Raw genomic sequence first — 14,028 nt, 5'->3', positions numbered from 1 at the left:
CCATTCCCAAAGTTTCTCAACAATTTCATTACAAGGTATAGACTCCCATTATACTCATTAATCTTTCAAGGTATTATCTCTAACATCAAAACCTCAATAATTTATGAGTAGTTTCCACAAGATTTTCATAGCATCATCAAGAGACCCATGACACCAAAATCACAATATCCTTCAAGACTAACAATTTAAATCTTTAACTAGCTCCAAATATACCATAAAAATTATATAAACCATTTATTTCACATGATATACCTCAATACCCCTAAATTTTCACCATACATAAACCTTAATTAGCCACCACTAGTAAAACCATAAACCCACTCATCAAATTAGTCTACCAAATCAAAAACCCATATACAAAATTACAAGAATATCACCCAAGAAGCTCATAAATCTCAAGAACATCATTATTAAAGCTTGGGTAAAATAACCTCAAACAAGAACATAATGCCCAGCAAAAGAGATTAGAACTTTTACCTCAAATAACTTATGTGAAGGTGTGATGTTCTTGAGGGTTTTCTGGTAATCTTGCTGGAAAAATGGTGGAGGTGATGAGCAGTGGAGTGTACCGATGGGAGAGTGAGGGAGAGGAGTGTGTGTAAGTGTGTTGTGTTGGGTGAAAATGAAAAAGAAAAGAACAAGAATGAGAGTGACCAGACAAAGAGAGAAAAGTGAGAATTGTGAAATATGTGGTGGGGGAGGATGGGTGTTTTTTTTTTTAAGTGGGCTGGGGCATTACACATAAAGTTTGTTTTGTCTTGGATATGCCAATTTACAAATATGACCCCCCACCACACACAGAAAGCATGATTTATATTTTATTTTTGAGCAATACTACAATCCTAAACTATTTTACAACATTTTTATAAACTATTGATGTGACAAATTTTTATTAGGTCTCATCTGAACCCACCGCTAATAATATCTTTTTATTTACAAATAACCAATTACTATATCAACATTTGTAAAAAAGTTTGAGGTTTTAGCATTTTGTTTTAATTTTTAGTTTAAATAACTTAAGTAAAGTATAAGGTAGAAACTTTTTTATTAATTAAATTTAAGCATTGATTTGAGTTTTATTAATATATTTAATTCAAAATTATTAAATATAAAAAAATTATTTTAAATCAATAGTATCACAAATAATATATTAATATATCAATAATATATATTTTTTATTACTCATTAATAATATATTTCTTACTTTTAATAAAAATAAAATTGTATACTCAAAATGGCACAAGGGCACAAGGGTAGAAAACTATCTTAATCTAAAATTTAGCAGACACAACCCAATAGATTTTAAAGTTCAACTAACATAGTAAAAGGTCTTACAACTTAAAAGATGAAACAAATCCAAACTTTTTTATTGGAAAGAGAAACAAACCCAAACTTTAACATTACAATACGAAATCAACAAAATTAACCATCCAAAACCACACTAATATGATAGCATTTCTAGATTAGGACTAACCATTAGTCTACTCCAAACCAAGCCTTTTCCTGAACTGCCCAAGAAGCACATAACCTTTCTTTTGGTCAGGAAGGGTCTTGACAATAGTCACTTTTTGCATACACCTCTTAGCCCATGTAACAATCTTGGACCACTATGCCTCAATTTTGAAACCCCCTACGGTCTCAATAGAATAGAACCAAGTGTGTAATGGGATAAGAGTAAGGTTCACATACCCAAATCTTTCACCCCCAAAGTAAGGTTTGTCACCAAGTTCCCCCTCCAATACCTTATAGGTATCAAGGAATTCCTTCTTTGATACCTCTAGCTCCTCTCCTTTTGTGGTCCATACCTTCATTGATACTTGACAAACCTACGTACATATTCCACTCACATTCTATTAACACTTTCCATAGATTATTTAACAAAATGAACAATCATAGTAAATTTACTAACAAATTTCAAATTACGTATACTAGGCTAGACGAATATTTCTTTAAATCTTTGCAAGGGGGAAGACCCATATAAGATGTTCTTGATTGCGTGTGACATTGGGAGGGAGTACTTGCCTCTCCTTAATGGTAACATGACTATTGGACTCTATGTAGAAAGAAACATAACAACCTACTAGACTCCAATGAGAGGGTCTATGGATACAAAAAAATTTAACATCTATTAATGTGGCAGATTGTTGTGTTTAGTAAACAAGTGATCAATGATGAGCCATTTAAGAACCATTAAAAACTTGTCAACCAAATAAACACTTACTCAATGTTACTCTTCAAAATATAACATGAATATTCGACACTCCTTGGTCAATCAAGGTTGGCTGATACCTTTTACTGGGCCAAACAAGTGCTACCCACATTTGTCCTATGCTCTCCCACAATTTGTTTTTCTCTAATTGAATCGAACAAACCTCTAATAATCCCAACTTGTAATATTTTAAATATGTAGCACCAGCAAAAGAAATGAAAAAGTGACAACAAATATATAGGACACCGCATAACAAACCTTCCAAAGTTACACATATATTCTACTTCTTTATTCTATTCTATTTGAAATCATGCTTTTTACCATTTTATTTATTGCTTTTAATAAATTTATTTTTGGTTCTACTTTGTCAATTTTTTTTCTTCTTCTACTTTAATCAACTCACTTTCTTACTAGTAATCATTCTGAGAAGTTAAGAAAAATAAATTTTAGGATAATAACATATAATGAAAAGAAAATGCACAAAATGTACCTTTGTATCAACAAAATCAGCCCAGAACCTGGCTTGACCTCTCTGGAAAGGATTAGAGGGCAACAATGGAGACTTGTCATTCCAGACCTCATCTATGTACTGAACAATGACAGAGACTCACACACTAGTTTCCCGCTGTGGATAATAACTGGGATCTTCTTGTGAATGAGATTCATCTCTAAAAGCAGAGGGCTCTTGTTGTCATTCATCAAGTCCTCTTCCTTGTGATAATATATTTGAATCGCTTTTACATTTCTAAAGAGTTTTGATTGTTTTTTTCAGCAAAATATTTTCTTTTTGACTAAATTATACATCGCATAATTTAAGTTTGGACAAAGTTTAGCTACAAAATTGGTTGTAGTCTAAGGCTATAACCTTATTCAATATCTTTTTATTGAAGGTGAATTTTGACAAATTTACCGTTAGATTACATTTTCTTCTTATATCCTCATTGTTTACAAAATTTCTATTAAATTAAAGATCAATAACTATGTCATCAATAAATTGTTTAAATCGTAAGTTTTTGTAGTTTAAAATTATGCATAAAATGTAAGCTTATAGATTATATAGTAAATAATATTCAATTGGCACAAAATTTGATATGTTTATTAAGAACGTAAAAAATATGCAATTTAACGGTTAGATTTTTAAAATATGTAGTGATGTGAATGATATTGAGTAAGGTTGTAACCTTAGGTTACAACCAATTTTGTAGCTAAACTTTGTCCTTTAAGTTTACTGTCTTTTTTATCTCATCTCATATTAAAAATTTACTTTTTCCTATATTACAAGCTTTTCTATCCAAGTTGGTTGTTAAGGTAGCAGTTAAAATTCACATTAATCTGTCATACAATAGGTCCAATCATATCATACTATATTATTATTTTAATTTATTTATGTCACGTAAATTTAATAGCATAAAGAAATCAATAATCTCAATCTACAAACATATCAACCACCACTGACAACACAAACCTCATTGCATTTCTTACAATCACACCTAGCTCAACACTAGTAAGAATCCTCAAAACTATGCCTCTATCAAAAGTAAACCATTAAATAGTTAAAAAAAAGTTAATGAATGTCTTAATTAGGGTATTGATTTACGAAACATTTATAGGTACTTTTTATTAAAAAGGAATGTCTAATATAAGTGATACAAACTACATTGTCTTCGTATAATATTGCCGAGTTATCTTTGATTAATGAAAATTCACATGGTTCTTAAATATGTTGAATTGTCAATCTCAACTAAGCACATTCACAACTTGCTTCATGTATTGCAACAATCCCTATGCGAATTGAAGAAATAGCATATTATTTACTTCTTAAAAATAAAAGCATATTGTTTACTAAATAGATCTCCATGAAATGCAAGGTGGCCATAGTGAACAAATATTATTTTGTGATTGGCCTTTACATGGATTAGAAATATGTAAAGCATTAACAGCAAGGGGGGAAAAATAAGAGCACTAATCTTAAAAAATTTAATTCACAACTATAAGATTGTGAAGATGTTTTATGTGTAGTAATCTTAAGTAGTTTCTTCTATAGATCTTACCGATCTCCAATCTTCAAAACAGTATTATAAACTCTATTTTATTATGATAAATCTATTTTATTTTATTTTTTATTTGTGTCTTGCATGGGTTTGTTTTAGGGTGTTGTTTGGGCTTAAGTTTGTTGTTGGTAAATTTTATTGTTGAGCTTGTTAAATTTATTTTAGATTTTAAATCAATAAAATTTTTTATAGCCTTTAAAAAGATCAATAATATTGTTGAGGGGGGAAAAGTGTAAATTTATTGAAACAAATTGCTAAAATTAATACATATATATATATACACTAAAAAGAATTGAAAAAATGGGGGGCACTACGTACCCAAATCCAAGTATAGTTCCGTCACTGCTTACTGCTGGTGCTTTTCTGCCATAAAATTTACTTAATATAAATATACATATTATAATAGACTATAATATCTCTGGTCATAAGGAAAATGTTTTAGTTATTATAATATTTAGTACCAAAATTAATATTTTTTTCACTTTTCACTTTTTTTTTTAAAAATACTAAGTATTTTAATTTTTTGAACTTATGAAATGATGGTTACTTGTATCAAACTATGTAAAATAGTATAAATGCAAATATTTTATTAACTAATTCAAAAAATTATTTATATTAGTTTGTCTAAAATTATATATATTTTGTTTAAATTTACGTAGTCATAAAAATGCATATTTTATTCATTTTTTAATTATTATTTTGGTTGATGTGTGTGAAGGTGGTTGGGTGAATGCTTTAAAAATAATGGTTATGTGAATGAAAAAATTGTTATGTAAAATAAAAAAGATTTAGATTCTTGTATTAAATTAAAGTAGATATAAATTTTTTAATAAATTAATAAATGTTATTTATTTTTTATTTTATATTGAAGGAGTAATTATTATATATATATATATATATATATATATATATATATTTTTTTTTCCAAGTGAAGTCTATTGTACTAACATTTCTAATACTTCTGAATCCTTTCACAATATTCAGTGGTGGCTCTAAGAAATTTTTTCAGAGTTTTTCTTAAAAAGTATAAATTATATAATATAACAAAAACAGAAATTCATATATCGACAACAACAACAATAAAAAAACACATAAATACATAAAGTTTACAATTGTCTTTTATGGGTTTTTGTATTTTGAAATTGTTACATTATAGTCTCATTATCAATGTTACAACATACATCTCTTTCAATGTATACAACCAAACAATCATTTATCCACTAAATCTAGAACAAATTATGGAAAAGTGATATTCTATTGAATTCAAAGAAACTGGCTGTGTGGATTTATAGTCAATACGCTGTGGGTCGCAAGAAACTAGAAAAGTATGATCCAGAGACCTCTACAGGACCCAGGTAGACAATGTCATTTTGCTTTCGTCTTCATCAGAAAAAAAAAAAAAAAAATGTCATTGCTTTCGTCATTAAGCAAAAATCGCTTTGAACAAATACCATTGACATAAATTTTCCAACCATTTTTCCACGCTATCGCTTTGATAAATAGATATGTGGTGTACGGTGGACCCAAGATTAGAGAATTGGTAAGAAAGTAGGTGAATTATTTTTGTGAAAATTTTGATATCAATATATAGCACCAATGATTTAGTGAGTGAGTCTAAAGTACTATATCGGTCAGTTAATGAGTGAGATTTCGGTTTATAAGCCTTGTTAGTACTTGATAAGCCCGATGAAAAGGTTTGTAGGTTCGTTCAGACATAATTGAGGACAAGGGTAGAGCAATAAATGCTGCCATTATTGCCAGAACCGTTACGCTTCGGACGAACCCAGACAACAACTTTGAAAGGTTGTAATAGACCTGGAAATTTCACATTAACTGTTATTTACAATTACATGGTTGGTCCATTTTATTGGTTTTACTTTTAAATATTTTTGTTTGTACTATTGTAGTTGATTAATCCTTATTTAATTTAATTATCCTATCGTTGGGCTAACTTCCTGTTATTATAGCAAGTGCACAAATTTAAAATTGATACTTAAATTTAAGATCCTTGATAGGACAAAAAATTCTATTGGTTTAAGTAACTATGCACTAGAAGTTTCTTCATGCCATGTTTCATCATGGCAGCTCAGCAGCTCACAAAGATAAACTCCACAACATTAATTAAAAAAGAAAAAAGAAAAAAAAAAGCCTACAAGAGTGTAAGTGGCAAGATAAACTACACCATTATTTCAATCATTTAACCAAAGAAAAGAAAGTTGTTCTAAAATTTTCCTTTTCGAGGGTTCACCTATAGTTGCACAATACAGTTAAAATAGTAGGAATTTGTTCAAACATATCCCTTTAAATCTTGATCTTTGATACTTAATATATTCTTAATTTATTGGCTAATATTGATGCCCATGTTATGCATTTCTACATTTTTTAGAAATAAAAGCATCTCTTTGGGGGTAAAATCCAAGCATTCAAGTTTTAGGCTTCCAAGTGGTTGTGTGTGTGTGTGTGTATATATATTCGCCAAGAGTTTTTAAGTTCGAATGGTATTTCCTAGTGTATCCAACAGAGATGTTTTGGGTTCACATCTCTCCCTCCCATTGTTTTAACAAACTAATTTATTAAAAAATAAATAAAAGTTGAGGCTTATGGATCATTAATTTGAGATTTTAATATATTATTATTAGTTTCTAAGCACATGCTACCAGAGTGCGTGCTCATACACTTTTCTATTTTCCCCCCTAAAGCTCAACACTTTTTGTTCATCCAAATTCTAAATTGATGCATTTTCTTATCACAAAATTAAATTGGAGTATGATGAGATTTAGCACAAAAAAAATTAGTTTAGACACAAACAAACGCATAAATAAGTATACACATTCTTGTAGCATCCCATATGAAAGAATATTGATGCACAAAAGATGGACATGATTGATATTTCAATCTAGCCTTTAGGTCAATCCCTTCAAATCCTTCAAGAAGTCGCTGCAAAGGTAGGTCAACAACGTCCGTATGATACCATCAACAAAACACCAGAAGAGAGAAGTTGCAGATATGGTCCTTTTGGAGGAAGATGCCAAATGAGTAAAACAGCCACATGATGACCCATTGGTTATCATGCTGATAATAGAAGGGTTCAACACCAGAAAAATTCTAGTAGACAATGGGAGCTCCATCGACATCATTTACCTCTTCGCCTTCCAACAGTTGAAAGTGAACCCGAGTAGGCTTCGTCCATTTGAATCTCCCCTCGTCAGTTTCAGCGGGGACAAGGTGAACCGAAAAGGAATAGTGACTCTGACGGTACCAGCAGGCACATACCCCCAGCAAATAACAAAGCAACTTAATTTCCTAGTGGTAGACTGTCCTTCATCCTACAACGTCATCATTGGACGACCAACACTCAACCATTGGAAAGCTACGACCTTGACGTACTGCTTAAAGGTAAAATTCCTTACAGAAAACAGAGTAGGGGTAATCATGGGGGACCAAGTTCTGGGCCATGAGTGTTATCAAGCAGTATTGGTGTCAAAAGAAACCACACCTAGATCATTGAAGAAAAGAACCCCGAGACGATAGAAGCACTGGAAATGGTTGAACTAGTAGGAGGAGAGCCTACGAAGGTAATGAATGTTGGGGCAAATCTTAGTCCCGATATGAAGAAAGGGATAGTGGAGTTCCTGAAGAGAAACCTGGACGTATTTTCATGGAGCCACGAGGACATGCCTGGCATCTCAGAGAATTTCATCCAAATCTGGTTGAACGTGGATCCGGGGAAAAAGCTTCTTCAATAAAGAAGATGAGTCTTTGCACTTGAGAAGAACAAGGCTATCATGGACGAAGTAAATAAGCTCCTGATAGCCAAGTTCATCCATGAAGTGTACTACTCAAAGTGGTTGGCTAATGTCGTCGTGGTAAAGAAAGCAAAGTAGAAATGGAGGATGTGCATGGATTTCACAGATCTGAATCAAGCCTACCCAAAAGACTGATTCCCTTTGCCCAAAATTGACCAACTCTTTGATTCCACAGCAGGACATAAGCTATTAACATTTATGGACGTGTTCTCAGGGTACAACTAGATCCAGATGTTAGAAGAAGATCAAGAGAAGATGACTTTCATTACCAGTCAGGGACTCTATTATTACAGAGTCATGCCATTTGGGTTAAAGAATGCAGTAGTTACCTACCAGAGGTTAGTAAACCAGATGTTCAATGAACAAATCGAGAGAAACATGAAGGTGTACGTAGATGATATGCTCGTCAAGAGTAAATAAGCAAAAAGCCATTTAGATGACCTAGAGGAAATCTTCAAAACTATGAGATAGTACCAGATGAAGTTGAACCCAGTGAAGTATTCATTCGAAGTTTCCTCGAGGAAGTTCCTCTACTTTATGGTGTCACAACAAGGCATAGAAGCTAATCCAGAGAAGGTGAAAGCTATACTAGAGATGACCTCCCCAAGGAACATCAAGGAGGTACAAAGGTTGACAGGAAGAGTAGAGGCATTGAACCACTTTGTCTCAAGGGTGACAAATAAATGCCTTCCATTCTCCAAGACCTTCAAATAGGCCTTCACATGGACCGACGAATATGAAGCGGCATTTTAGGAGCTAAAACGCTATTTGAGCAACTTGCCATTATTGAGCCCGTCAAAAGAGAGCAAAGACCTGTTCCACAATTTGGTTGTCTCTGCCATGGCAGTAGTGTAGCCCTTATTCAATAAGAATTAAGGATCCAATGCCCTATGTACTATGTAAGCCAAGCCTTTTAAGTAGCGGAGGCGAAGTACCTGCGCATCAAGAAGATCACTTTTGCTTGAATTGTTGCCTCTCGAAAGCTATGTCCATATTTCTAGGCAAACCCCATCCTCTTCATGACGAACCCAAATGCCATTGGAAGAATGGTACAATGGGCAGTCGAGTTGAGCCAATTCGACATTGAATACAGACCACAAACGACAATAAAGGCCTAAGTACTAGCAGACTTCATCATCGAATTCATGATGCCTGAAGATAGCCCGACAAATGTAACAAAGTCATGAACAGTCCAAATTGATGGATCATCAGCCAAAGGCAGAGGAGGAATCAGAGTCGTCATAACCTCAGCAGAAAGGGATGCCTTGAAGAATAGGGTCCAGCTCCAATTCCTAGCCACCAACAACAAGGCTGAGTACGAAGCAATACTAATAAGACTGAGATTGGCTAAGTCCATGGAAGCCAAAAAAGTACTCCCAAAAAGTGACTCCAGGTTAGTAATCGGGCAGATTAAAGGGGATTATGAAGCAAAAGAGTGGAGGATGTAGAAGTACTTGAAGTTGACAAACTAGTTTGCCAAAGATTTGGAACAAGTAGAGTTTATGCAAGTTCCACGGAGTTTGAACATGGAAGCAGATGAAGTAGCGAGACAAGCATCGTCTGAAGTTGAAGACGACCCGCTAGGGATTAGGATGAAAGTACAAAACTTCCCCAGTATAGAAGAGTTCCATTGATTCGCCATATAAGGGAGCACGAGCTGGATGACACCGATCATCTTCTACTTGATGGATGGCCACCTACCATCAAATCCAAATGAGGCAAGGAAGATATAGAAAAGAGCAACCAGATTTACGCTCCTAAATGACGCGCTTTACAACAGAGGGTTTTTTCTCCCCTACTTGAAGTGTGTCCAAGAGGACAAAGCAAGGTACATCCTAGAAGAAGTTCACAAAGGCATCTTCGAAGATCACGCGGGATCGAGACCTCTGATATCCAAGATTACCAGGACAAGCTACTTCTGCCCAACAATGCGAAAGGAAGCAAAGGACTTCGTCAAGAGATGTGACAAGTGCCAAAAGTATGGGGACATCCATAGAACCCCACGAGAGAAAATGACGATCATAACCTCTCCATGGCCATTCGCATAGTGGGGGATTGACATAGTGGGCCCTCTGCCCCAAGATAAAAAGCCGGTAAAATTATTACTTGTAGCAATTGACTATTTTACAAAATGGACAGAAGTAGAGGCTCTGGCAACAATCACGGAGGCAAAGGTACAAGGCTTTGTGTGGAAGAACATTATTTGCAAGTTCGGCGTATTGAGCACGATCATATTGGATAATGGCAAACAATTAGACAACTAGGCGTTCAGATCTTTTTACTCGGGACTTGGGATCAAGAACCATTTCTCGTCATCAGGACACCCATAAGCCAACAGACAGACAAAAGTGACCAATCGAACTTTGCTAAAGGCCATCAAAGTTTGATTGGAGGGGGTAAAGGGTGCATGGCCTGAAGAACTACCAAGTGTCCTTTGGGCCTACAGAACCAAGACCAGAACCCCCACGAGAGAGATGCCGTTCAACTTGATGGACAGCACGAAAGCTATATTCCCCGTTGAGGTGGGGTCACCAGCATAAGGAGATAATTCTTTGATGAAGAAACTAACAACGAACAACTAAGGATGAACCTGGATTGTCTAGATGAGATAAGAGATTACACGTCCAGAAGAATGACAAGGTACCAATAGAAAATGTCAGGGTACTACAACCAGAGAGTAAAGCTTAAGAGATTCAACATAAGAGACCTTGTCCTCAGGAAAGTTACACCTGCAACGAATTACCCATCTTATGGAAAACTTGGCCCTACTTGGGAAGGCCCTTACAAAGTCACCTATTATTCCAGACAAGAAAGCTACCACTGGGAGTCGTTGGACGGCAACAAGTTACCTCGTCCTTGGAATGTGGAACACTTGAAGAGGTATCACCAGTAAGAGGTTAATCATTTGTAATTATTTGATTAAATTCTTGTTTCATTTTTAAGCAATGCAATAAAGAAATCATTCAGAAGTTACTCAGCCAATAAAATGTCTCCTCTAAAAGCATTAATAGCTCACAAAAACATAAATCCCTCAAAGGATATATATCTACTAACGAGGCCTCAGACATAAATCCTTCAAAGGATATAAGTCTGATGACGAGGCCTAAGACATAAATCCTTCAAAGGATATATGTCTGATGACGAGGCCAAATACATAAATCCTTCAAAGGATGTAAGTCTCATGACGAGGCTAAAGACATAAATCCTTCAAAGGATATAAGTCTATTGACAAGGCCTAAGACATAAATCCTTCAAAGGATATAAGTCTATTGACAAGGCCTAAGACATAAATCCTTCAAAGGATATAAGTCTGATGACGAGGCCAAAGAAAAATCCTTCAAAGGACATAAGTCTGTTGATGAGGCCTAAGACCTAAATCCTTCACAGGATATAAGTCTATTAACGAAGCCAAAGACAAAAATTCTTCAAAGGATATAAATCTATTGACGTATTCAGATGTACATACAATGAAGAAAAATTTATACAGAGGGAAATATAAAATTTTGCAAGTTTAAATGTAGATGAAATTGTTCGAATTAGATGCAATGTTCAAGAAAGCGCAATGTAAAAGTGCAAAAACATTAGAGCACCCAAAACCTTAATGAGTATTCAATAGTAAATTTGAAAGGCCCCAAAACAGACAGAGCAAAAAAAAAAAAAAAAAAGGATAGAATACTTTTTCTGAAAAGATTCAAATAGTTTGGTCGTCACCGCCATCACTAGCCCCTTCTTTAGCTTCCATCTCCTTTAAAACAGCCTCGAGGTCCAGGTTGTCTAGGTCCATCCTAGGGTTGTGTTTGGCCAAGTACCTCCTCAGCAGTTCAAAACCCTTGAAGTACCATCCAAGATGGACGCCGTTATACTCATCAGTTTGCTGAAAAGTCTGCACCGCTTCATCTCTAGCCTTTGAAGCCTTGCGCCCTGCTGCTTGGAGTTGCTCGACTTTCTACTCGATCAATAGCTTCTCAACCTTTAGCTCGTCTACTAGGACCTTGATCTTCTCCTTCATTTGGTTCCCATAGTCTATCGCCGCTATCAGCTCCTTCCTCAAAGTGGAACCTTCAGCTTTTACGGCATCAACTTTGGAGTTGGCCATGACAGCCTTCTTCTCACTAGTCTGGTACTCAATGGTAAGATGGACAGCTTCTCCCAGGACCTTAAGCAGAGTTACAACCATAATAGGGGACAAAACAAAAATCACAACAAGAAAGAAATTGTGGTGACAAGGATAACGCTCAAGAGTGTACCTGGATGAGCTTATGGATATGATGACTCACTAGCTCTTGGGAAGGAATAGAATTCAAACCCTTTAACTCCTTGAGAGTGACGATGTTGTGGGCCCTCCCCTTGGCAATGGCAACATCGTCCTAAATACTTGCATCAACCTTGCTTTTCCCATTGTTGCCACCACGAGCCTTCTTGGGACGAGGGGTGATCTCCTCAACGGAGGCAGCAGAAGAAGCGACGTTGGGGTCAAAAGCAACGGGGGTATATACGGTGGTCTCCATGACCTCTTTCGCTGCTCGAAGACATTTCTGAGCAAGGCTGGATAAGGGTTCATTCTTCTTTGCTCACAATTTAGCATACAATTCTTGGCGAAACTTGGTTGCCATTTTTGCAAAAGATCACCACAAACAGGACATTAGCAACAAGACTAGAAGGAGAAAGACGAGGGCGCTAAATGACGAATACTTACTTTTCTCTTCTCTGGCTATTGAGCGCAAGACGTAGGGAGAAGGGTCAAGACCCAAGAAATGACAAGCCTGTTGGGGTTTATGCCCTAAAAATCCAATTTATTGGCATTTCATAAATACTTAAATTATTTAATTATATGAGACTATTTATAAATGAACTAATGAGACATTATTATAGTCCATGAGATACATTGTATGTGATTTATTTGAAAAGTCACAGAAGATGTAAATCACAAGTTCCTTATAAACTCAAAATATAGTTCGTAGTCAATGATAAAATTGGGCATTTCATTTGCAAAAACTATAACACATCAACTAAGATGATTTGTCTTGATCATGGAAGTGGAGACTTCTAGTTGATGTGTTGATGTGTCTTAAGAGTTAAGACATATTAAACTAGACCGCTGTGAGATTAATTATTCAATTAACAACTACCACTCGAATAATTAATCTCACGATTTCTAATTTCATAGACTCTCAATCCTGAGAGGGTGGTGGACCTGATCATGAAATGTAGGTTACTTTGATATATTAGGAGTGAGATCTAATAGTCACGGTCAAAACCTCAGTATGTTGGGTAACCACATGTAGTATTGAGGGAACACATATTCTCAAGATGGAATTCATAATCCCTTTTTATAGAGACACAAAATATCTCATTGAGATAAGTTTAATGGGAACTGGTTATTCATGGTGCCCACTTTATTAAGGAGTTACTAAAGCTTATATTTATTGAAATTGAATTTCAATAAATAAATTTGAATAACTAAAAGATTAAACCGGGTACTCCAGGATAAAATAGTTGTTTACAAAGTGACAGTTTATCATGACTTTGTTCACTATAGATATTTCATGGAGGGGCCAAATGATATTATTAGAGTCTTGGGATATAATTTATTAATAAGGCATAGAGTGCAATTATATGTATGTAGTAGTTGATGGGGTACAAACTCCAATATTGTCAATAGAGGTCGGCAAGGGAAAGACCAAGCAAGCAAAGGTTGTAAGAACCTCGTCCATAAAAAGATCGTCGATGCAGGAAGGTGCTTGAACGAGCTTTTGCGTGGTCAAGTTTTATGGAACCACAACGTTCCATCCAGGGGAACCATCAACCTCGTCTATGAAAAGGTCGTCCATAAAGGAACAACCTCCCCTAGAAGCGAGGTACGCTCGACTGGAAGGCCTCTGGACGAAGACCCCTGGACGAACCCTTGACACGGGAAAATTCCTATGTACAACAACTCCATATCACACGCATAACTTCCAGT

General features: G+C 35.1%; 1 pseudogene; it reads right to left on the bottom strand.

The window, feature by feature from the left end:
- Nucleotides 1-1,481: 1,481 nt before the first annotated feature.
- LOC142616167 (putative glutathione S-transferase) lies at nucleotides 1,482-9,423 on the bottom strand (annotated as a pseudogene).
- Nucleotides 9,424-14,028: the final 4,605 nt, after the last annotated feature.

The sequence above is a fragment of the Castanea sativa genome, chromosome 11, assembly GCF_040712315.1.
Source record: "Castanea sativa cultivar Marrone di Chiusa Pesio chromosome 11, ASM4071231v1".
NCBI lineage: Eukaryota > Viridiplantae > Streptophyta > Magnoliopsida > Fagales > Fagaceae > Castanea > Castanea sativa.
The sequence above is the reverse complement of the archived record's forward strand: the minus strand, read 5'-3'. Positions and strand labels throughout refer to the sequence as shown.